At 36.9% G+C, this 23,762-nt stretch overlaps 1 long non-coding RNA gene across 1 annotated transcript in view; it reads right to left on the reverse strand.

Annotated features, from left to right (window-relative positions):
• Positions 1-8,541: 8,541 nt before the first annotated feature.
• LOC307187467 overlaps positions 8,542-23,762 on the reverse strand; it is a 223,421-nt gene continuing 208,200 nt past the window's right edge. The window contains exon 4 of the long non-coding RNA XR_013828615.1: positions 8,542-8,961. This is a non-coding gene — a long non-coding RNA (uncharacterized lncRNA). The remainder of the gene's footprint in view (positions 8,962-23,762) is intronic.

Consider the following 23,762-nt stretch of genomic DNA (forward strand, 5'->3'; position numbering starts at 1 on the left):
CACTCTCACCACTATTATTCAACATAGTTTTGGAAGTCCTAGCCATGGCGATCAGAGAAGAAAAAGAAATAAAAGGAATACAAATTGGAAAAGCAGAAGTAAAACTGTCACTGTTCGCAAATGACATGATACTATACATAGAGAATCCTAAAGATGCCACCAGAAAACTAGTAGAGCTAATTAATGAATTTGGAAAAGTTACAGGATACAAGATTAAAGCACAGAAATCTCTTGCATTCCTATACACTAATGATGAAAAACCTGAAAGAGAAATTAAGGAAACATTCCCATTTACCACTGCAACAGAAAGAATAAAGTACCTAGGAATAAACCTACCTAGGGAGATAAAAGACCTGTAGGCAGAAAACTATAAGACACTGATGAAAGAAATTAAAGATGATACCAACAGATGGAAAGATATACCATGTTCTTGGATTGGAAGAATCAACCTTGTGAAAATGACTATACTACCCAAAGCAATCTACAGATTCAATGCAATCCCTATCAAATTACCAATGACATTTTTTACAGAACTAGAACAACAAATCTTAAAATTTGTATGGAGACACAAAAGACCCCGAATAGCCAAAGCAGTCTTGAGGGAAAAAACTGGAGCTGGAGGAATCAAACTCCCTGACTTCGGACTATCCTACAAAGCTACAGTAATCAAGACAATATGGTACTGGCACAAAAACAGAAATATAGATCAATGGAACAAGATAGGAAGCCCAGATATAAACCTACACACCTATGGTCAACTAATCTATGACAAAGGAGGTAAGGATATACAATGGAGAAAAGACAGTCTCTTCAATAAGTGGTACTGGGAAAACTGGACAGCTACATGTAAAAGAATGAAATTAAAACACTCCCTAACACCATCCACAAAAATAAACTCAAAATGGATTAGAGACCTAAATGTAAGACCAGACACTATAAAACTCTTAGAGGAAAACATAGGAAGAACAATCTTTGACATAAATCACAGCAAGATCTTTTTTGATCCGCCTCCTAGAGTAATGGAAATAAAAACAAAAATAAACAAATAGGACCTAATGAAACTTAAAAGCTTTAGCACAGCAAAGAAAACCATAAACAAGATGAAAAGACAACCCTCAGAATGGGAGAAAATATTTGCAAACGAATCAATGGACAAAGGATTAATCTCCAAAATATATAAACAGCTCATGCAGCTCACTATTAAAAAAACAAACAACTCAATCAAAAAATGGGCAGAAAACCTAAATAGACATTTCTCCAAAGAAGACATAGATGGCCAAGAGGCATAGGAAAGGCTGCTTAACATCACTAATCATTAGAGAAATGCAAATCAAAACTACAATGAGGTATCACATCACACCAATGGGCATGGATGGTGTGGGCACCATGGGCATCATCAGAAAATCTACAAACGACAAATACTGGAGAGGGTGTGGAGAAAAGGGAACCCTCTTGCACTGTTGGTGGGAATGTAAATTGATACAGCCACTATGGAGAACAGTATGGAGGTTCCTTAAAAAACTAAAAATAGAATTACCATATGACCCAGCAATCCCACTACTGGGCATATACCCTGAGAAAACCATAATTCAAAAAGACACATGTACCCCAATGTTCACTGCAGCACTATTTACAATAGCCAGGACATGGAAGCAAGCTAAATGCCCATCAACAGATGAATGGGTAAAGAAGAAGTACATATATACAATGGAATATTACTCAGGCATAAAAAGGAACGAAATTGGGTCTTTTGTAGAGACGTGGATGGACCTAGAGACTGTCATACAGAGTGAAGTAAGTCAGAAAGAGAAAAACAAGTGTAGTATATTAACGCATATATGTGGAACCTAGAAAATGGTCCAGATGAACCAGTTTGCAGGGCAGAAATTGAGACACAGAAGTAGAGAAAAAACATATGGAGACCGAGGGGGAATGCAGTATGGGTGGGGGTGTGTGGGATGAATTGCGAGATTGGGATTGACGTGTATACAGTGATGTGTATAAAATGGATGACTAATAAGAACCTGTTGTATACAAAAATAAATAAAATTAAATTTTAAAAAAAGGAAGTAAAAGTATAGAAGGAAGAGTGAGATTCATAACGCCCCAGGGGGCACGTTTGTAGCTTTGTGACTTGCCCACAGTTTCATCTCCTGGAAGGGCCTCCAACACTTTTCACTGTCCCTTCTCCAACGTAACTCAACCTCCACCTGTGCTCTCCACTCCTCATAACTGCCTCAGCCCAGAGTAATCACTTTACCCTTTTCAACTTCTCCAATGCAATCCACTTTATAATCAAGTACTGCTCTGTGATATCGCTTTTCTGCTATCAAAGTATTATTCAAAATTATTATTATTATTCTCTTTTACATATGCACAGTTTATTGCCCTGACTTGATTATAAATTCCTTGAGAGCAAGTTTTGTGTGATTCACTTGGAGTATTCCCACCAGATCCTAGTGAGTTGCCATAGTAAGCTCTGGACCTTAGTTTTTCCATCTGTAGAGTGGGGATAATGATAGTACTTACTTTATAGACCTATTGTAAAGAGAAAATGAGATTGTGAGGAGTAAATTATGTCTGATTCAATAATTGTTGGATAGCATATTTTACTAGTATTATTGATATTATATTAGGGCAAAGGAAAAATACAGGGCTAGAAATGAGCAAAACAGAAACCTGGTTCCACCTCTACCAAATAGTAGCTTTGTGACTTTCAGAAAGTCTATTAAATTCTCTGAGCCTCAAATTGTTCACTCATAAAAATCAGAAATGCAACACTCCTTGCCAATGTTCCATTGCTGTGAAAGTCAAATAAATACTTTTAGGATGTTCTACAAACGTATCATTTATTGGTACTCAGTAAATATTATTTGATTTGAGAATTATCACTTTATCACTCATACAGCTTATTTTCTCCCCTTTGAGGCTGACAGGACACAGTCATGCATCTTATGGGCTTGGAGGGGGAAATAGGGTACTTTGGATCCTCGGAATTTCCAACAGGTAGCTTGTGTTCTGGTGATTCACAGCATCCTGCCCTCCTACCATCATAGTCCAGGCTTCTCAGTGTTTACTTCAAAGGGATATTTCTATAACAGCAGAGCAACCAAAATAAAAATGAAAAATGTCTACCAGTTAACCTGTTGTTTTGCTTAAAACAAGTAAAACATAGTTTTAAACAGCCAGTTGATCAATTCTGCTGGCATAATTGGTTATGCCCATACTCTCCCTTAAGAGAGAATCATTAGAGAGCCAGAAATCAACACATGTCCCAGAGATGTCCCAGAGTGCCTCCCTTGAGGACAAAAACCTCCTGTAGCCTGGACCCAGAGGAGCCTCAGCACAGGCACAGAATGAGGTTCCCAGTTCATGCCCAGGCAAGGCCATCGCTTTCAGAAAAAGTTAAATGCATCACAGATTAAACTGCACAATTTCATTCCCTGATTCCTTACGGTCTAAACTTACTCTTTCACCTGCAAACCACATATATGATCATTCTCACCTTTCCAATCTCATGTTATCAAGTATTAGATGCCTCAGGCCATCTAAGTTATATTAGCAACACATCAAATATTCATTCATTTATCAAATAATTATTTAACATGTCTATGTGCAAGGCACTGGAGCATACAAAATGAATCACACAAACTGTTTGGTATTTTTTAGACAAGTCCTCTTAGTATCTGTGAAGATTTGTTTATTTGCTGTTGTGCAGGCATAGTTTACAATGTTTCCATTAATAGTACGTTAAAAAAGAAAGTATTATTCAAGTAACAACACATGGTTGAAATACTTAGAATTTAGTCTTCTTATCTCTTCTTTAAAGACAATGAAAGGTAAAAGATTATTTGGAAAAAGTATTTGATATCCTGATATGCTCACACTCATTGCTTCCTGTTTTCACTGTACAAGTGCATTTTTACCAGGTAACAAAACAACACAATAAAAAGGTAAAGTATGGTTGAAGTATACAGGCTTTATGATATTTCTTGAAATTACTCTGCTTTTATCGAGGATGATATTCAGGCTAGCAACAGCTATAAAAAAATATGGAAATGTAAAAGTGAGATAAAATATGGGATTTATCTATGAGCCCTGGTACATTAAACCCTTAACATACTTGAAATATGACAACAACCTAAACGCTCAACATCAGGATCATAAAGGGGATTCTAATGGTGACCTGTGCCTTCACTTCCAAGGTTTGAACTTTTGTCATTTTAAAGGATTTTTATGTATTTTCTCAACTTGCATAATTACAGCAATTTGTCAGTTTAACCAATAAGATGAAAACAGTTGACATTTGTGCTGCTAGGTTACCCATCTTGACCTGACGTGCAACAAGTAGAAGCTGGTCCTTGGCTTCCCCTTTCAGCTTCCTACAACATGGGAGCCTAAGCTATGCCATCAGGCTGGAAATCATGGCAGCAGCAGCAATCACACCTGTGGGACAGGCAGGATGCCCAGGTCTAAATCCTCTGCCCATGAAACACGCTGTACCTTTGCATCAAAGTGGGGTCAGTCTTGGGCTTCCCTGGTGGCGCAGTGGTTGAGAGTCTGCCTGCCAATGCAGGGGACACGGGTTCGTGCCCCGGTCCGGGAAGATCCCACATGCCGCGGAACGGCTGGGCCCGTGAGCCATGGCCGCTGAGCCTGCGCGTCCGGAGCCTGTGCTCCGCAACGGGAGAGGCCACAACAGTGAGAGGCCCGCGTACCGCAAAAAAAAGAAAAAAAAAAATACAAAGTGGGGTCAGTCTTGAATCTGCAAGCTACTGGAGAGCAATGCAGTCATTCCTCCACCTGTTACCTGTAAAGGCCTCCTAAAACTGAGATGCCAGCTGACACACTGGTCCTCTATAAAGGGTTGGAGGAAAAGGCAAGTGCACCCAGCATATACCGTTTCTGCATGATTGAAGACATGATCATCAGGGCCTATCGAGATCTTGATGAATAAAACCAGAGTCATTGGGCAGGCGGCAACGGAAGGAACTTGATGCTCGTATTAAGTAGACCTGAGAGAATGGCTGTAAGATAAGGTTTTAGTCCAGGCTTGGGAAAAAGAGGCTTGGGGAAGCGAGAAGTAAGAACAAAGAGAAGTCATGGGGCACAGGGGACAGCTGAAGAGTGGAAGGTAAAGTGGTGAGAGACAAAGCGTGATTCCTGCCTTTTCTCTTCATTCCACTGGGTATATTCTAGCTCTTCACTTATATCTCACATATGCTACATGAGTTGAGAGATAAAAGCAACCTGGTAATTAATTTTTTAAATAAAACGACCCCAAGGAGTTCCAATTTAAAATGGCATCTGGCTAATAGCCCTGACATAGTCTCTTCCACTAAAACACACACACATTCACTAAAAGACAAATATTTACATTGCCACCAAAAATTGAGATTGACAGTCAAATCCTTACCACTAACTGTAAGGTCAATGAACCTGGATTTTTAAAGGCAATTAGTGGCCCACCTGTGCTTGCCACCAGACTTAGAGAAAGCCCACCTGTCTGAAGTGAGAAATGCCCATTATACCTTCTCCACTGTCTGTCACCTGGCTTATTAAATCAGACAGCCATTCTTCTACTACATAAGTGCTCTTTTTTTAAGCTAGAGTGTTATTTTCCTTCCACATCCAACCCCTCATCCACAGCTCTTCCCATAAAAACAGTCAGAGCAGCTACCCAGAAAGAACTGGTCAGCGAGAGGGAATGGGGAAGCAACCTTGGGGGGGTTGGAGGGGGGCTCATTCCAACCAGGAAGGCGTCCCCATGAAGAAAGCGCTATATGAGAGAAGAGAGGACAAAAGAAAAAATCTCTGGCTACCACCTACACTGAATATTACAGATTTCAGGTCAGAAAGAAAGGCAATGGAGACAGGAGAAGAGCTAATATTAGGTTGACATTTATGGAATGAAAGCAAGTCAAACACCAGAAATTGAGCTAGTAACTGGACATCAACTTGCCCTTCAGATGTAGCTCTGGAAAGGGAATTGAACTCGTTTTCAAGTGAACAGAAAATAGAACCTGCTAGAAACACCAAATCTGGATAGATCTTCTGTGTTAAGAAAATGACAAGAAGAATAACTAACAAATGCATTTTGGTAAATGACATAGAAATAGAGATAGAGAATATCATCCTAAGACTCAGAGGGAACACAAACTTCTGAAAATGATTTATCACAGGAATTGAAAGAAATTTTCAGAGAAAGTTTTTCCATCTTCAATAGAATTCAAGAAGTAATGGCCTCTATGGAACAGGAGTAGATATCCATGACAAGGGAATAGGTGACAAGAAAGAGACAGCAAGGTAAGAAGAAAAGAAAATGTGTGAGATAAAAAAGGATTGATATTATTGCAAATCAACTATACTTCAATTAAAATAAATAAATAATTTTTAAAAGAACTCTTACAACTCAATAACAACTAAAAGTAAAAATAAAAAATGGGCAAAGGACTTGAATAGACATTTCTCCAAAGATGATACAAAATTGGCCAAGAAGCATATGAAAAGATGCTCAACATCACTAATCATCAGGGAAATGCAAATCAAAACCACAATGAGATATCACCTCACACCCATTAGGATGGCCTCAATCAAAAATGCAGAAAATAATAAGTATTAGTGAGGATTTAGAGAAATTGGAACACTTGTGTACTGTTGGTGGGAATATAAAATAATGCAGCCACTATGGAAAACAGTTTGGAGTTCCTCAAAAAATTAAAAATACAACTACCATATGACCCAGAAACTTCACTCCTGGGTATATATACAGAAGAATTGAAAATAGGATCTTGAAGAAATATTTGTACACCCATGTTCATAGCAGCACTATTTGCAGTAGCCAAGAGGTGGAAGCAACCCAAACATCCAACAACAGATGAATGGATAAACAAAACGTGGTATATATGTATAATGGAATACTATGCAGCCTTAAAAATGAAGGAAATCCTGTCATATGCTACAACATGGATGAAACTTGAGGCTATTAATAAGTGAAATAAGCTAATCACAAAAAGGCAAATACTAAATGATTCCACTTATATGAGGTATCTAAAATAATCAAACTCATAGAAGCAGAAAGTAGAATGGTGGTTGCCAGGGGGTTGGGGGAGGGAGAAACAGGGAGTTGTTCAACAGCTATAGAGTTTCAGTCATGCAAGATGAAAAGGTTCTACAGATCTGTGTTACAACAATGTACATATAGTTAATAATACTATAGTTAATGATACTATACTGCACACTTAAAAATTGTTAATCTTATGGATTTTTTTAACCACCACCACAACAACAAATTTTAATGACCTAAGAGATGGCAGATTTGAAAATACAAATATTTTTTATACACCAAATAGCACAACAAGATTTAATAAGCAATGCCCATATATCAGACCATAAAAACAACAATTAATTCCCCAAAGCAGAAATTCTAAAGGCCACATATTTCCAACCACAATACAATCAAAACAAAAACTATTACCACATATTTAAACAAACAAAATAATAAATAAGCAAAACCAATAACTTTGAACTTTTAAAAAACACTCTCCTATACTAAGTTACAAAGGGTACCAAATCCTTAATTATAACTAGATTTTAAATAGTGTAACTAAGAAATAACATGACTAAGAATACTAATAAAAATTGTGAGAGGTAGCCAAAATTCCAATCAATTCATACCATTTAATGAATTATTAAATCAAGTATAAAATAAGTAATTTGATAAAGTGATTAATCTGATAATTGATAAAATAAATTGAAAATAAAATGATGATGATGATGTTTGAGTACTTGCCATGAGTCAGGTACTGAGCCAGATGCCTATAAAATTATCTTTGTTGAACCCTCACATTATTCCTGAGAGATGGGTATTATTAGTTGTATTTTATAAAGAAATTAAGATTTTGAGACATTAAGTAATTTGCCCAAGATCACACAGCTAGTAAATGACAAAATCAAGATTTATTCCAGGTTTATCTCACCCAAAGTCTTTGCCTTTAATCACTGCTATTACAGGATTAGAAAACACCAAAGAGTCTAAATGATAAATACAAACAAAAGCTGGCTCTTTGGAAAAACATGACAAAGAACTGGTAAACATAATATAGAAAACAGATACTAAAAAGAAAAAAAAAAAGCTTTAGGGAATTCCCTGGCAGTCCAGTGGTTAGGACTCGGGCTTTCACTGAGGACCCGGGTTCAATCCCTGCCTGGGGAACTAAGATCCTGCAAGCAGAGAGGCGCGGCCGAAAAGAAAAAAAATTTTTCTTTTTAAGTTTTAATTAAGAAGAAAGAGGATATATCAGATACATTATAATTCTAAAATAATTATTCTTTATGTTAATAAATTTGTAAATATTGATGAACTGGATTATTTCATAATAAAATATAAATTATTGATTGTACTGAGAAGAAGTAGATCATCTGAACAGACAAAGCTGTAGGAAAAATGGAAAATTATCAAAGGCACAATGGTTAGAATGATATACAAACAGTAAATTTTTTTGTTCCAAACAAGAATAATCTTTAAAACTCAGGTATAGAACCAGAATGAACAAACATCAAATTTTATCAAGAAACAAAGAAAGACTTTAAAAAATGTTCCTGAATAGGAAAATTCAATTTTATAAAGATGTTAAAAAATTCTTCTAAAATTAATTTGAGGATATAACTCAATCTTCATGGGGATAATTTTCAAAATTTGGCAAAATATTTCTAAAGTTTAACAAATAAAAACAGGGGACTGACCAACACATTTTTGGAAGATTAAAAATAAAAATGAGGGCCTACCTGGTGGCGCAGTGGTTGAGAGTCCGCCTGCCAATGCAGGGGGACACGGGTTCGTGCTCCGGTCCGGGAAGATCCCACATGCCGCGGAGCGGCTAGGCCCGCGAGCCATGGCCGCTGAGCCTGTGCATCCGGAGCCTGCGCTCCGCAACGGGAGAAGCCACAGCAGTGAGAGGCCTGTGTACCGCAAAAATAAATAAATAAATAAATAAAATAAAATTACAATTAAAAAAAATAAAAATGAGTAATGAAGTGATTAAAATGTCCTACAAAGTTTTAGCAAGTAAACTGTAAAAAACTGCTGCAAAAATCAGTGGGTAGATCAATGGAATGGAATAAATAGGCTAGAAACACGCATGATATATAAAGAAATTAGCATGTGATAAAGGTGTCAACACAGTGTGGAAAGAATTATGCAGTCAATGCAGCAGAGTAACTACACAGGACAGAGACTGGACAGGAATTAGATCCTTCCCTTACATAACACACAGGCACAGGCACAGTTTAAAGATGTAAATATAAAATTCAAGAAATTAAATTATTTCAAAACCTTTGAAAGTAGATGAATACATAATGTAAGGATCAGGGGAAGGTTTTCCAGGCCTAAATGTAATGGAAAATATCAAAAAGGCAAAAAGTCAATAGGCTTGACTACATTAAAAAAATTAAATTTCTCTATTTCATAAAGAAATATAAATAAGATTTAAAAGCAAGCAAACTGGTAAAATAATTTTTTTATGTGACAGACAATATGTTGATATACTTTGTGTATAAGAAGCTCATACAGTGGATAAAGCTCCATGTAGTGGATTTCTGTAGTTTAAGTGCCCTCCCATTTGGAGGAAATTCCCCTATGGACAGGCTGCCATCCTTGCCCACTGGCCAATGGTGGGAGGCCATGAGATCTCAACACAGCCAATCAACACAGCCCTTCCCTTTTTGAAGGTAAGGGAGAAACGCATAGAATCTACTAAAGATTATTCACAGATGCTGTGGCAGAATTCAGGGCCAAAGGATTCATTGTCAAGCAATCATGGTGACAGTGGTCATGGCGCCAACCACTGTCCAGCAGTTATAGTGGTAGCTATGATGTCTTAACTGTTCCTGTGGCAGGATGTCAGCTGTGCCTTGTCTCTCTTGGCTCCTGCCCAAGCCTGGTTCTCAGCCTTCCCGTCAATTCCGTGAGCTACCCAACACCCTTAGCAACCAATTATTATTCTTAAGTTAACTGGCATCTTCTTAAGTTAACTGACAGTTCCTGCCACTTGCAACCAAGAATTCTGACTAGCACCCCTCTGTAAATAAATGGTCAAAGGACATAAAATGGAAACTCTCAGAAAAAGAAATACAAATTGTTAATAATTTTTTTAAAGTATCTGATCTCACTATATCAGGTAAATTATATTTCTAGAAAATCAAAGCAATTGTGTGGGGTTAAAATTAGCATGTTTCTTTACTAATGATAATACTTTGAATTAGTAAAGACATAGAGAAATGGTAGATGCACAAATTTATACAAGCTTTGCAGAAAGCAATTTGAGTATATATACCAAAACCTTCAAGATGTTCATAACTGTGATCCAGTGGGTAAGACTCCAAGCTCCCAGTGCAGGGGGCCCGGGGTTCGATATCTGGTTGGGGAACTAGATCCTGCATGCATGCCACAACTAAGAAGCCTGCATGCTGCAACTAAAGATTCCGCATGCCATAACAAAGATCCTGTGTGCCGCAACTAAGACCCGGTGCAGCCAAAATAAATAAATAAATATTTTTTTAAAAAAGGATGTCCATAACTTTTTGACACATCAATTCTTATTCTAGGAATTTATCCTAATAAATATTCATGCAAAGATTTATGTATAAGAATATTCATTTTAGCTTTTTTTTAAAGTTAAAAAGTATAAGCAAAAGTTTGTTCAACAATATGAAAATGGTTAAGGATGTACAGTAGAAGCATTCTCAATGCACATCAACTTAACCAACTTGCCTGATTCGTCAATAGTTTATTGACTCTTGTCACTTATTAGGACTCCGTGAAACACACTGAGCATTCCTCATTGAGACAACCGTGCACTACTCTTCCCCCAATTAGGTGGACACTTACCAAGAGTGGGATGTGTTTGTGCCTAGGCCTTTGTACAAACTTGGTACTTGCTGTTGTCATTATGAATGCAAAAAGAAAGACAATAGCTGTTCCTATGAATGTTGAGTTGAGTGCTTTGCAATATTTAGCTAAAAGCAAATTGCTAAAAAGAAAAGAAAAAAGGAAGGAAGGAAGGAAAGGAAAAGAAGTTACTGTTACTAGGCAACAGCAATCATTGGAGAAAATCAATAAAGTCTAGAGCAGTGATTCTCAAGATTTTCGGTCCGTTTACCCTCCTAAAAAATGATTGAGAACCTTAAATAGCCTCTTTTTATGTGGGAAATACCTACTGATATTTACCATATTAAAAATTAAGCTGAGAGGAACTTCCCTGGTAGTCCAGTGGTTAAGACTCCATGCTCCCAATGCAGGGGGCCCGGGTTCGATCCCTGGTCAGGGAACTAGACCCCACATGCTGCAACCAAAAGACCCCACAGGCCACAACTAAAAAGATCCTGCATGCCGCAACAAAGATCTTGCACACTGCAATGAAGATCCCAGGTGCCACAAATAAGACCCAGTGCAGCAAAATAAACAAATATTTTTTAAAAATTAAGCTGAGAATTTATAAATTATTAACTTTGAATTCATTCTTAAGATAACAATAATAAATTCATTATATGTTAAATAACATTTTTATAACAAGTAAATACATTTCCAAAGATATTTAGAGTGATGAAATTGTTATAAATCTCTAATGCCTGGTTTAATTGAAGGCAGCTGGATATTCATATTGCTTCACTGTTCAATCTATTGTGGTATATCAAGTCATGTAGCCTCTAGAAAACCTTGCTGCATATTCATGAACAGATGAGTGTGAGAGAGGCAATAACACCTTAATATTATTATGAATATAATTTTAGCTTCACAGACATCCTTATAGAGTCTTGGAAATCTCTAGGAGCCCATGGACCACACATTGAGAATTGCTGATTTAACAGGGGTCTGTGCTCAGACCACTTATAATTGTCTCTGAGTTCTTGACCCACTTCAAAACAAGACAAACAAAAAAACCTAGAAATTAGAGGTGCAATCTTGGTATTGTTTGTGCAAGAAAGCTAGCACAGATTGCCCATCATAATTAATGCCCACATTTTGAAATGAATATATGTTTATATGTATGCTTTAAGTATTTGTTTTAATGTTTAAGAAATGTGTTGAAAAAAAGAGAGCAGGTCCAAATAAACAAAATGAGAAATGAAAAAGGAGGTTACAACTGATACCACAGAAATACAAAAGAGATTACTATGAACAATTATATGCCAATAAAATAGACAACCTAGAAGAAATAGACAAATTACTAGAAATGTACAATCTCTCCAGAATGAATCAGGAAAAAAATAGAAAATATGAACAGTCCAATTACCAGGAATGAAATTGAATCAGTAACTTAAAAAAAAATCTCCCAAAACAAAAAAATGCAGGACCAGACAGTTTCACAGATGAATTCTATCAAACATTTTTAAAAAGAGGTAACCCCTATCATTCTCAAACCATTTCAAAAATCTGCAGGGGAAGGGACACTTTTGAACTCATGCTGTGAAGCCTGCATCCCTCTCATACCAAAACCAAAGACATCACAAAAAAGAAAATCACAGGCCAGTATCACTGATGAATATAGATGCAAAAATCCTCAACAAAATATTAGCAAACCAAATTCAACAATACATTAAGAGAATCATACACCATGATCAAGTAGAATTTATCCCAGGGATACAAGGATGATTAAATATCTGCAAATCAATCAATGTGATACGCCACACTAAACTGAAGAATAAAAATCATACAATCATCTCAATAGATACAGAAAAAAGCTTCTGACAAAATTCAACTCCATTTATGATAAAAACTCTTAAAATGTGGTTATAGAGGGAATGTACCTCAACATAATAAAGGCCGTATATGACAAACCCAGAGCCAACATCATACACAATGGTGAAAAGCTGAAAGCATTTCCTCTAAGATCAGGAACAAGACAGGGATGCCCACTCTTGCCACTTTTATTCAACACAGTATTGGAAGTCTTATCCATAGCAATCAGACAAGAAAAAGAAATAAAAGGAATCCAAATTGAAAAGAAGTAAAACTGTCACTGTTTGCAGATGACATAATACTATATATAGAAAGCCCTAAAAATGCCACCAAAAATACTATTAAAACTCACCAGTGATTCAGTAAAGCTGCAGGATACAAAACTAATATATAGAAATCTGTTGTGTTTCTATACTCTAACAATGAACTATCAGAAAGAAATCAAGAAAACAATCCCATTTACAATTGCATCAAAAAGAATAAAATACCTAGGAATAAATCTAAGGAAGTAAAATACCTTCACTTGGAAAACTGTAAGACATTGATGAAAGAAATTGAAGACAACACAAACAAATGGTAAGATATACCATGCTCATGGGTTGGAAGAATTAATATTGTTAAAATGATCATATTACCCAAGGCAAGCTACAGATTAAATGCAATCCCTATCAAAGTACCAATGGCATTTTTCATAGAACTAGAGCAAAGAATTCCAAAATTTGTATGGAAACACAAAGGGTCCTGAATAGCCAAAACAACCTTGAGAAAGAAGAACAAAGCTGGAGGCATTGTGCTCCTTGATTTTGAACTATATTGCAAAACTACAGTAATCAAAACAGTATGGTACTAGCACAAAAACAGATCAATGGAACAGAATAGATTCACTCAGAAATGAATCCACACTTACAAGGTCAATTAATCTGTGACAAAGGAGGCAAGAATATACAATGGGGAAATGACAGCCTCTCCAATAAATGGTGTTGGGAAAACTGGACAGCTACACACAAAAGAATACCTTCTCATACTATACACAAAAATAAACTCAAAATGGATTAAAGACTTAAATATAAGACCTGAAACCATAAAGCTCCTAGAAGAAACCAGAGGCAGTACACTCTTTGACATCAGTCTTAGCAATATTTTTTTGGATCTGTCTCCTCAGGCAAGGGAAACAGAAACAAAAACAAACAAATGGGACAACATCAAACTAAAAAGCCTTTCCACAGTGATGGAAACTATCACCAAACAAAAGGCTACCTCAGCCTACTGAATAAGAGAAAATATTAGCAAACAATGTATCTGATAAGGGGTTAATATCCAAAATATACAAAGAACTCATACAACTCAACATCAAAGAAAAAAACCAATTAAAAATGGGCAGAGGATCTGAATAGACATTTTTCCAATAGACATTTTTCCAGACATACAGATGGCCAACAGACACATGAAAAGATGCTCAACATCACTAATCATCAGGGAAATGCAAATGAAAACCACAATGGCATACCATCTCACACCTGTCAGAATGAATAATATCAAAAAGACAACAAATACAAGTATTGTTGACTATGTGGAGAAAAGGGAACCCTGTGCACTGTTGGTGGGACTGTAAATTGGTACAGCCATTATGGAAAACAATATGGAAGTTCCTCAACAAATTAAAAATAGAAATACCATACCAGCAATTCCATGCCTGGGTATTTATCTGAAGGAAACGAAAACACTAATTCTAGAAGATATATGCACCTCTATGTTCACTGCAGCATTATTTACAATAGCCAAGATATGGAAGCAACCTAAGTGCCCACAGATAGATGAATAAAGCAGATGTGGTGTGTGTGTATATACAGGAATATTACTCAGCCATTAAAAAGAATGAAATCTTGCCATTTGTGACAACATGGATGAATCTAGAGGCTATTATGCTAAGTGAAATAAGTCAGAAGAAAAAGACAAATACCATATGATGTCATATGTGGAATATAAAAAACAAAACAAACAAACAAAATAAAATAAAAACAGACTCACTGATACAGAGAACAAACAGGTGGTTGCCAGAGGAGAGGGGGTCGGAGGAATGAGAGAAATAGTTGAAAGAGATTAAGAGGTCCCAACTTCCAGTGGATTTGAGATGTACAGTGTGGGAAATATAGTCAATAATAATACAATAATTACACAATAATGACACAATATCTTTGTATGGTGACAGCTAGTATCTAAACTTATTGTGGTGATTATTTTGAAATGTATAGATATCAAATCACTCTGTTGTGCACCAGGCACTAACATAATGTTATAGGTCAATTATACTTCAAATAAAAACAAACAAACTCATAGAAAAAGAGATCAGATTTGTGGTTACCAGAGGCAGCGTTGGGGGAGGAGGGGCAGTTGGATGAAGGTGTCATCAGATAAATAAGTACTAGGGATGTGATGTACAAGATGAAACATATAGTTAACACTGCTGTATGTTATATATGAAAGTTGTTAAGAGAGTTAATCCTAAGAGTTCTCATCACAGGAAGAAATATTCTTTTTCTTTTATTTTGTATCTATATGAAATGATGCATGTTCACTAAACTTATCACGGCAATCATTTCATGATGTATGTAAGTCAAATTATTATGCTGTACACCTTAAACTCTTACAGAGTTGTATGTCAATTATATCTCAGTAAAATGGAAGGAAAATAAATAAATAATAAAGTGGGCTGGGGGGAAGAAGTGTATGCATTTTAAGAATAATTCCACATCATTTATTTTATTGCTCCCCACTAGCTATTGCACTTTGGGCCACAGTTACTTAAGCACTCATTATTTCACATAGGAGTCTGAAAGCTATGTGGTTGCAAGGTTTGTTAATCCAGTAACTAAAACACAGCAGGGCTCTGAGTTGGCATCCCTGAGGTGGTCTTGACTTTTCCCAATGTTCACAAGATGGCAATCATAGCTCTGGGGAGCCAATGGCAGGAAGGGCTCAGGTTGGAGATGGGGAGGTTTTCGCCTCAAGCTTCTCTCTCCTTAGCAGGAGGAAGATCTTTAACAAAAGCCCTTAACAGACTTCCCCTTATATCTCTCTGGCAGAACTGGATCACATGATAACCCCCAAACTACTTGCTGGCAAAGAAGAATGAGACCGTCATGACTGGCTTAGAACAATCATAGGTATCTCAGTCTTGGGGCTTAAATGGATCCAAGTTTATCCTCCCAGCCTAGAGAATGTTCACCTTCTCAGAACTACTCTTTTCCACACATCTGAACAAAATCAGAGTCATTTTAGCTAAGATAAAGAGGGAAAGTACTGAGGATGACAACAGTGTCTGCTTCACTTGCTTTAAACCAAATTTTTCAATTACTAACCATTTTTCAATTACTAACCATTTTTCAATTACTAACCAACTACTGGCCTGAGTACACAGCTTAAAAGGGTACATCTATTAAACTTATTTTTAAAAGCAGAATACCATAGTGTTTTTATGACATAAAACCAATTTATATACACATATGCATAGATGTATAGATGTATATACATATGTATACTTTTAAAAAACTGAAGATACAAAAATATGTTTTCTTTGGGTTTATGAGTTGGTTTTAATTTTCTTCCCTGTAGCTTTTTATATCTTCTGATTTTCTCAATGAACACATCTCTTTAATAAACTGAAAAAATAAGCGTTATTTTTAATGATTTTGTGAAATTAACTAATATATTCATGCTTTTCATTTGTATAGCAGTTTTAAACACATTAGTTTCTTCACCTGTAAAATCAGGATAAGAATAATACTTCCTAAGAAAAATGCAATCATACATGTAAAATGCCAGCAATAGTGGCTGGTAGATAATGAGAGCTCATAAATGCATGCTATTAGTATTATTTCACATTACTCTGTGACATAGGTAGGACAGGACTTACTATCTTCATTTTATAGATTAGGCAACTGAGGCTAAGAGAAGTGCAGTGTTTTGCTCAAGATCATACCACTAGCTATGATCAGTGTTCCCTTCAATTACACCATCACTGTCCGTCGTCCATGGTACAGACGATAGACAAGAAAATTCTATTCCTAACACCTGAGAATTTTTGTAATGATAGGATTTTTTTAAAAAACATATTATACTAGATTTCTTTTTTGTTGCTGTTGAGCTATAATTCACATACCATAAACCTCACCCTTTTTTAAAGTGTAAAATTCAGTGATTTTTACTATATTCACAAGGTTGTATAACTATCACCACTATCTAATTCCAGAACATTGTCAATACCACCACTACCCACCCTGGCAAAAACCCATATCCATTAGCAATCACTCCCCATTCCCTCCTCCCACAAGCTCCTAGAAATCACTTATCTCTCTTCTGTTTCTATGTTTTTATTTGCCTATTCTGAACATTTCCTATATATAGAACCATGCAATAACGTGGCCTTCTGTGTCTGGCTTCCTTTAGTTAGCACAATGTTTTTAAGATTCATTCATGTTGTAGCATGTGTCAGCACTTCACTCCTTTTTATGGCTAAATAATATTGCATTGTATGGATATGCCACATTTTAAAAATTCATTTATCACATACTAGACTTCTGGACACAGCAATTTGACAGTTTAACCAACTAAAACAAATAGCAAGTAAATCAGAAAATCCAGTAAACCAGGAAAATGACTGAATAAAATGATCAGTAACCAAAAAACAAATCAGTGAAATTCAGCTCATCTAGTCTATCTAAGACTTTTTGACTTTATTTGCATCACTGCCATGAAAACTCTAATTCCTTGCTTTCTGTAAATAATAAAACACCATCAGACAGACCTCTTTAAAAAATTAGAAATCTATTTTTTCACCTTTTCTTGGAATCATTTCTTGTTTTCTATTTATTTACTAGACACCAAGAATATTCCAATTCTTTCCAGAATCATTTGTCCTTCAACTCATCTGCAACTCTTTTAGTCTAGATTTCCTCAACCATAAACTACAAAGCACATGCATCTCTGATACTCAGGTAGGTGTCCATGGGAAGCCTAGTTTTCGCTTCCCTGAGGCTCTGGGACCTGCGCTTGTTTTTTCCATACACAGATGTTTAAACAGACGGCCTGTGTGGTCCTATGCAGCTCCAGGAGTCTAGGATTCTGGTTTTTGGTTTGTGTGTGTAGCTGCCACCACTACTCCACCACTCCACCCCACTCCACCTTCACCTCCTACCACCACCCCATTCCATTCAAGTCGGAATTTAAATAGGACTAAACTTCCTGTGGCTCTGGTGGCAGGAGGAAACAGAACAAGGTGACAGTGGCATCATATTACAAAAACCTCAGAGGCTTATATAGCACTCTACAGTTTACAAAGCAATTCTCCTTGCAATTTCTCATAAAGGTCCCCATGACAGCCTCTTGAACAAGTCAGGCATTTTATTGAGACAGCAGTGGACCCTGAGGCTCCTGTCTCCCAGTCTGTGTTCATCACATTGTCTCACTACACCACTCTATCTCCGATGGCACTGGGACAGTGAGGAATGAGCAGCTGAGGGCAAGTATTGATGGCTTGTAGGTGCTTACAGTGGTCACAGGATGACTGTTCACTGACATGCCTATGCTGAGTAGGAATAAAGGAAAGGCTGAAGACAAGAGTAAAGGGACAGTCAAAGGAACAACTGAAAAAATACCTGAGTGCACTCAAGGCCAATAACCCTGAACCCCATTACCATTTATGGAAAGCTTTTGAGGAATAAGCGTTTCCAAACAGACTGTGGAGGGTCACTTAAACTTGGCACTACCAATCCAGTCCCAGACCTTCCCACTAGAACATGGCTTGGTGACATGATGGTCTTCACTCTGAGCTTCTACGAGTGGATAGGTTGCTACTAGGGACCTGGAGGCAGGGAAGACACACCACTACGAGTAAGCCACACATAGTATAAGCAACTGCCTTGCTTGGCCTTTCAATCCATTTCAGCACCCATCAGGCCCCCAAAATTTTCAACAGATTCCAAGACCTACATTTTACTCCCACTTTTATTAATACCATTCCCTTATACACTTCGCCTACGTACACACTAGGTATTTTACATATAATATTTCATTGTATCACACCTGTGAGTTAGGCATTATTATCCCCATTTTACAGAAAGGCAAACTGGGCTCATAAATATGAATAACTTGCACAAGCCACTTGGAGATAGAGCTGTCATTTAAATTCAGATCTCTGTTGTTCCAAATCTATTTTCTTTCTAATAAAATGCAGTACCTCTATTCTAACTCTCTATTAGAATTTCAATTGAAATCTTGCCAGCAGTTAAATCATATAAAACATTTTGAAGAAGTTTATATTAGTATAAATTTGTGGACATTCTAATTTCTAAATATGCTGATAATACATTTATTATAAATTCAATTAATGAGATAATGAAGCTGCCTTGATAAACACAGCTGCAACAGGCATTCTAGCTCTGCCTCTTCATGCGGTATTTTATTTAGATTACATAGAATTGAGGAAATCACGATTCAGCAGGTGCAAGTGTCTTTTAATAATAGTTTTAATAGTCTTAGTAGTGGTTAGGGATCTCAAGTCATGCCTTAATTAAATAGATACGACAGAAAGAACTTATTCTGTCTGCAAAGAAAAAAACTTGTTAACCTGGTTGCAGAAATTGACATTAATTTTCACCAATGTGTTAAAAATTGTTACATGTGACATTTCAGTGTGCATGTTGTACTTATTATAATTTTAGTAATAGTTTAAAGTGTATTTAATATTTCAGAATGGATTCTTCCCAAGTTGATCTATAAATTCAATCAATCCTAATTAAAGTCCCAGTAGTCTCTTTGAAGAAATTGACAAGCAGATCCTAAAATTTGTATGGAGGGCTTCCCTGGTGGCGCAGTGGTTGAGAGTCCGCCTGCCGATGCAGGGGACACGGGTTCGTGCCCCGGTCCGGGAGGATCCCACATGCCGCGGAGCGGCTGGATCCGTGAGCCATGGCCGCTGAGCCTGCGCGTCCGGAGCCTGTGCTCCGCAATGGGAGAAGCCACAACAGTGAGAGGCCCACGTACCGCAAAAAAAAAAAAAAAAAAAAAAAATTGTATGGAAATGCAAGAGACCTAGACTAGCCAAAACAACTCTGAAAAAGAAAAATAAGATTGGAGGATTTATCCTACCTGATTCTAAGACTTACAAAAAAGCTGCCATAATTAAGACAGTATTAGAGTAAGGATAGACTTCATAGATTAGTAGGACAGAATAGAGAGTCCAGAGATAGAACCAAACTTATATTGTCAATTGATTTTTTTGACAAAGATGCCAAGATAATTAAATGGGAAAATCTGCAAAATGGTGCTGGAACAACTGGATATCTGTAGCGGAATAATTTTAGCCTCTACCCTTACCTTACAACACATAGAAAAGTGAACTCAAAATAGATCATAGATTTAAACATAAGAACTAACACTATTTAATTTCTGGAAGAAAATGTAGGAGAAAATGTTCATGACATCCAGTTAGAAGAAGCACAAACGCACAAATCATAAAATAATTATATTTATTAAATTGACTTTTTCAAAATTAAAAGCTTTTGCTCTTAAAAAAATTAAAAAGACTAAAAGGTATCATTTCCCAGTACAGTATATATAAGTCAAGTCATTATGCTGTATATCTTAAAATTAAAAAGTGCTGTATGTCAATTATATCTCAATAAAACTGGAGCCGGAGTAGGGGGAAGCCAAGCAACAGACTGCGATATACAAAACATATATCTAACAAAAGGCTTGTATCCAGAATATATAAAGAAGTCTTACAACTCAATAAGAAGGAAACAATCCAATAAAAATAGCAAAAAGATTTGAACAGATTTGAACACTTCACAATAGAAGAAATACAAATGCCAATAGGCATATGAAAAGATGTCCAACACCACAAATTATGAGGAAAATGCCAATTAAAAGTACATGAACTATTTATCACACACTTGACAATAAAGTATTGGTGAGGAGGTGGGGCAACTAGAACTCTCATACATTGCATGTGTGAAAGTATAAAATGGTATGGTTTCATATAAGGTTAAACATATATACAATGCATCATATGACCCAGCAATATCACTCCTATTTACCCAAAAGAAATAAAAATGTGTCCACACAAAAATTTTTACATGAATGTTTACAGCAGCTTTATTCATAATAGTCAAAAACTGAGAACAACTTAAATATTGATTAGTGAATGGAAAAACAAATTGTAATATATTCATACCATAGGATACTACTCAACACTAAAAGAAACAAAGTATTAATATGCTCAACAACGTGGACGAATGTCAAAAACATTTATGCTAAGTGAACAAAAGTTAAACACAAAGGACTACATACTATGATTCTATTCATATGAAATTCCAGAAAAGGTAAGCCTATAGTGACAGACAGTAAATCATGAGTTGCCTTGGGGCCAGGAGCTGGGGGGGAGTGGACTGACTGCAAAGGGGCACAAGGCAACTTTTTAGAGTGATGGAAATATTCTATCTTGATCATGGAAATGGTTATACAACCATATACAATTACCTAAATTCATTAAACTGCACACTTACAATTTTATCCTGTGTAAAGTGTACCTCAGTAAAATGATTTTTCTAATTACTAGGGTTTCAGAATCCTTAAAAAAGAAGAAGAAAATGCTCTAGAATTAGAACAGTGTGTACCCTTCTGCAAAATAATACCAAGGAAATATACACAGAAGTTTTACAATATATGAAAAAGGTTGACTTCTTGAGGCTGTCTTCTTTCATTTTTTTGTCCTTCTAATCTCCATCTCAAGAAAAATTAGAAATAAATCAATTACACCTTAAATACTTTTGGCTGACTTTAATATACACAAAATTACTTGAATATTAAATAGGTTCCCAGAGAAAATCTTTGTTACAAGAGACTTTTTCATTGGACCACAGCTGCTTAAGGCATTTGAGTACAGTGAGAAACATTGTTTTGGTTTTTTAGTTTTTTGGATTTGGGGTTTTTTGTTGTTTTGGGGTTTTTGCTTTGTTTGTTTGTTTGGGGCAGTGCTTAACTAGTTCATCATGCTCTCTTACTGCCACAAAGTGCGTTTATGATTCATCAGTCAACACCCTGTGTCAGATAATTAGCCATTAACATGCTTCACCTGTACTGCGATGAAAATGATATCACAACTTGCAAGACATCCCCTTGAAGATGAAACTGAAAGAAATTGTGACCACATGTTGTTTCAAACCTGTATTCATTATACCTCCTGACTGCATGCCATCCAAGAGAGGCCAAACAGATGTATAAAAATCGCTGTTTAAGGGGGGTGGGGGGGCATACTGTAAAATTGTTTATGGCAGGACAGCGGGTTCTTATAGGCAAAGTAAATTACAAATAGATTTCTCAATTACTTTTTAAAGCCTGGTATTTGATTCTTATATAACAGTCAAAAATCAATTTTGCATGGAATTTATGTGAATGCCTCATTATTAATAAAACAGCGGTTGATGGCTGCTACTTCCTCCCCCACAAAAGCAGCACGCAGTGGGGAAGCATTCACGTGCCAGGTTATGCAATCCTTTATCTTTTTATCCTCTGCTTCAGCATCATAAAAAAAAAGAAAGGGAAGAAATGAATTCCAAGCAACTTTTAGGCATAGGCTTCTGGCAGCCTCTCTTTCAAGGGGGTTAAGAGGGGTGCCCTGAGAGTACTTAGTGGCAGTGTTGGAGCAGTCCTCACTCCCCCACTCCCTGCTCATATTGTACCCTGAAGGTCTTTTTTAAAAATAAATATTTAGGGCTTCCCTGGTGGCACCGTGGTTGAGAGTCTGCCTGCCGATGCAGGGGACACGGGTTCGTGCCCCGGTCCGGGAAGATCCCACATGCCGCGGAGCGGCTAGGCCCATGAGCCATGGCCACTGAGCCTGTGCGTCTGGAGCCTGTGCTCCACAACGGGAGAGGCCACAACAGTGAGAGGCCCACGTACCTCAAAAAAAAAAAAGAAAAAGTAAGCAAATAACTCCAGTTGTTGAAAAAGACATTGAACTCCATCTCTCACTCTATCCCTAGCACAGACCATCTCAGTATACTAGAATTCACTGTTGACCACATGAACTTGTTTAAAATGATTAGCCAGTGGTGCTTTTTTTCCAAATCACTTAATGACAATTACTAATTTTTATTTATTTATTTTTGGCTGCATTGGGTCTTCGTTGCTGCATGCAGGCTTTCTCTAGTTGCGGCCCACAGGCTTCTCATTGCAGTGGCTTCTCTTGTTGCAGAGCATGGGCTCCAGGCACGCGGGCTTCAGTAGTTGTGGCATTCGGGCTCAGTAGTTTTCACGCGCCGGCCCTAGAGCGTGCAGGCTTCAGTAGTTGTGGCACAAGGGCTCAGATGCTCCTTGGCATGTGGGATCTTCCTGGACCAGGGCTCGAACCCATGGCCCCTGCATTGGCAGGCGGATTCTTAACCACTGCACCACCAGAGAAGTCTCTAATTTTTTTTTTTTTTGGAAGTCTCTAATTTTTAAAAGAAAAGAACTTGTTTCTGACTCAAACATTCTAAGCACCTAACAAGCACATTTATCTCCAATTCACAAATGGGAAAACTGAATTCCATTAATGTCCTGGACCTATTTTATATTAGATTCGTCAAACTCATGAATACTCCCTTCCCAAAAGAAAAGTGTAGTGTAATGAGTAAACTAGCTTCTCTGGTTGGCCTTCTTAACCGACGGGGTGACTTTTAGTAAGTTCTGTCGTTGCTTTAGGCCTTGTATTTTCACCAGAAAAATAAGAGTGTTTTCAAAAATGATCTGAGGTTTCTTTCAGATCATAAACAACTATAAGACTCAAGGAAGTGAGGAAAAAGTCATTTTGTTTCATTACATGTAAAAAACAAAAAGAAAATTGATGTTTGGCCACCAACATGGGGAAATGCTCATTTTCAGAAGTTAAAGACAATTAAACTGTAGCTACTTGCTATTTCTTCTATTGGGTTCACACTTCAAAGATCCCAGCAGGGAAAAAGGCAGGGATCTCCCTGCCTCT

Source organism: Stenella coeruleoalba (assembly GCF_951394435.1).
Source record: "Stenella coeruleoalba genome assembly, chromosome: 6".
Lineage (NCBI taxonomy): Eukaryota > Metazoa > Chordata > Mammalia > Artiodactyla > Delphinidae > Stenella > Stenella coeruleoalba.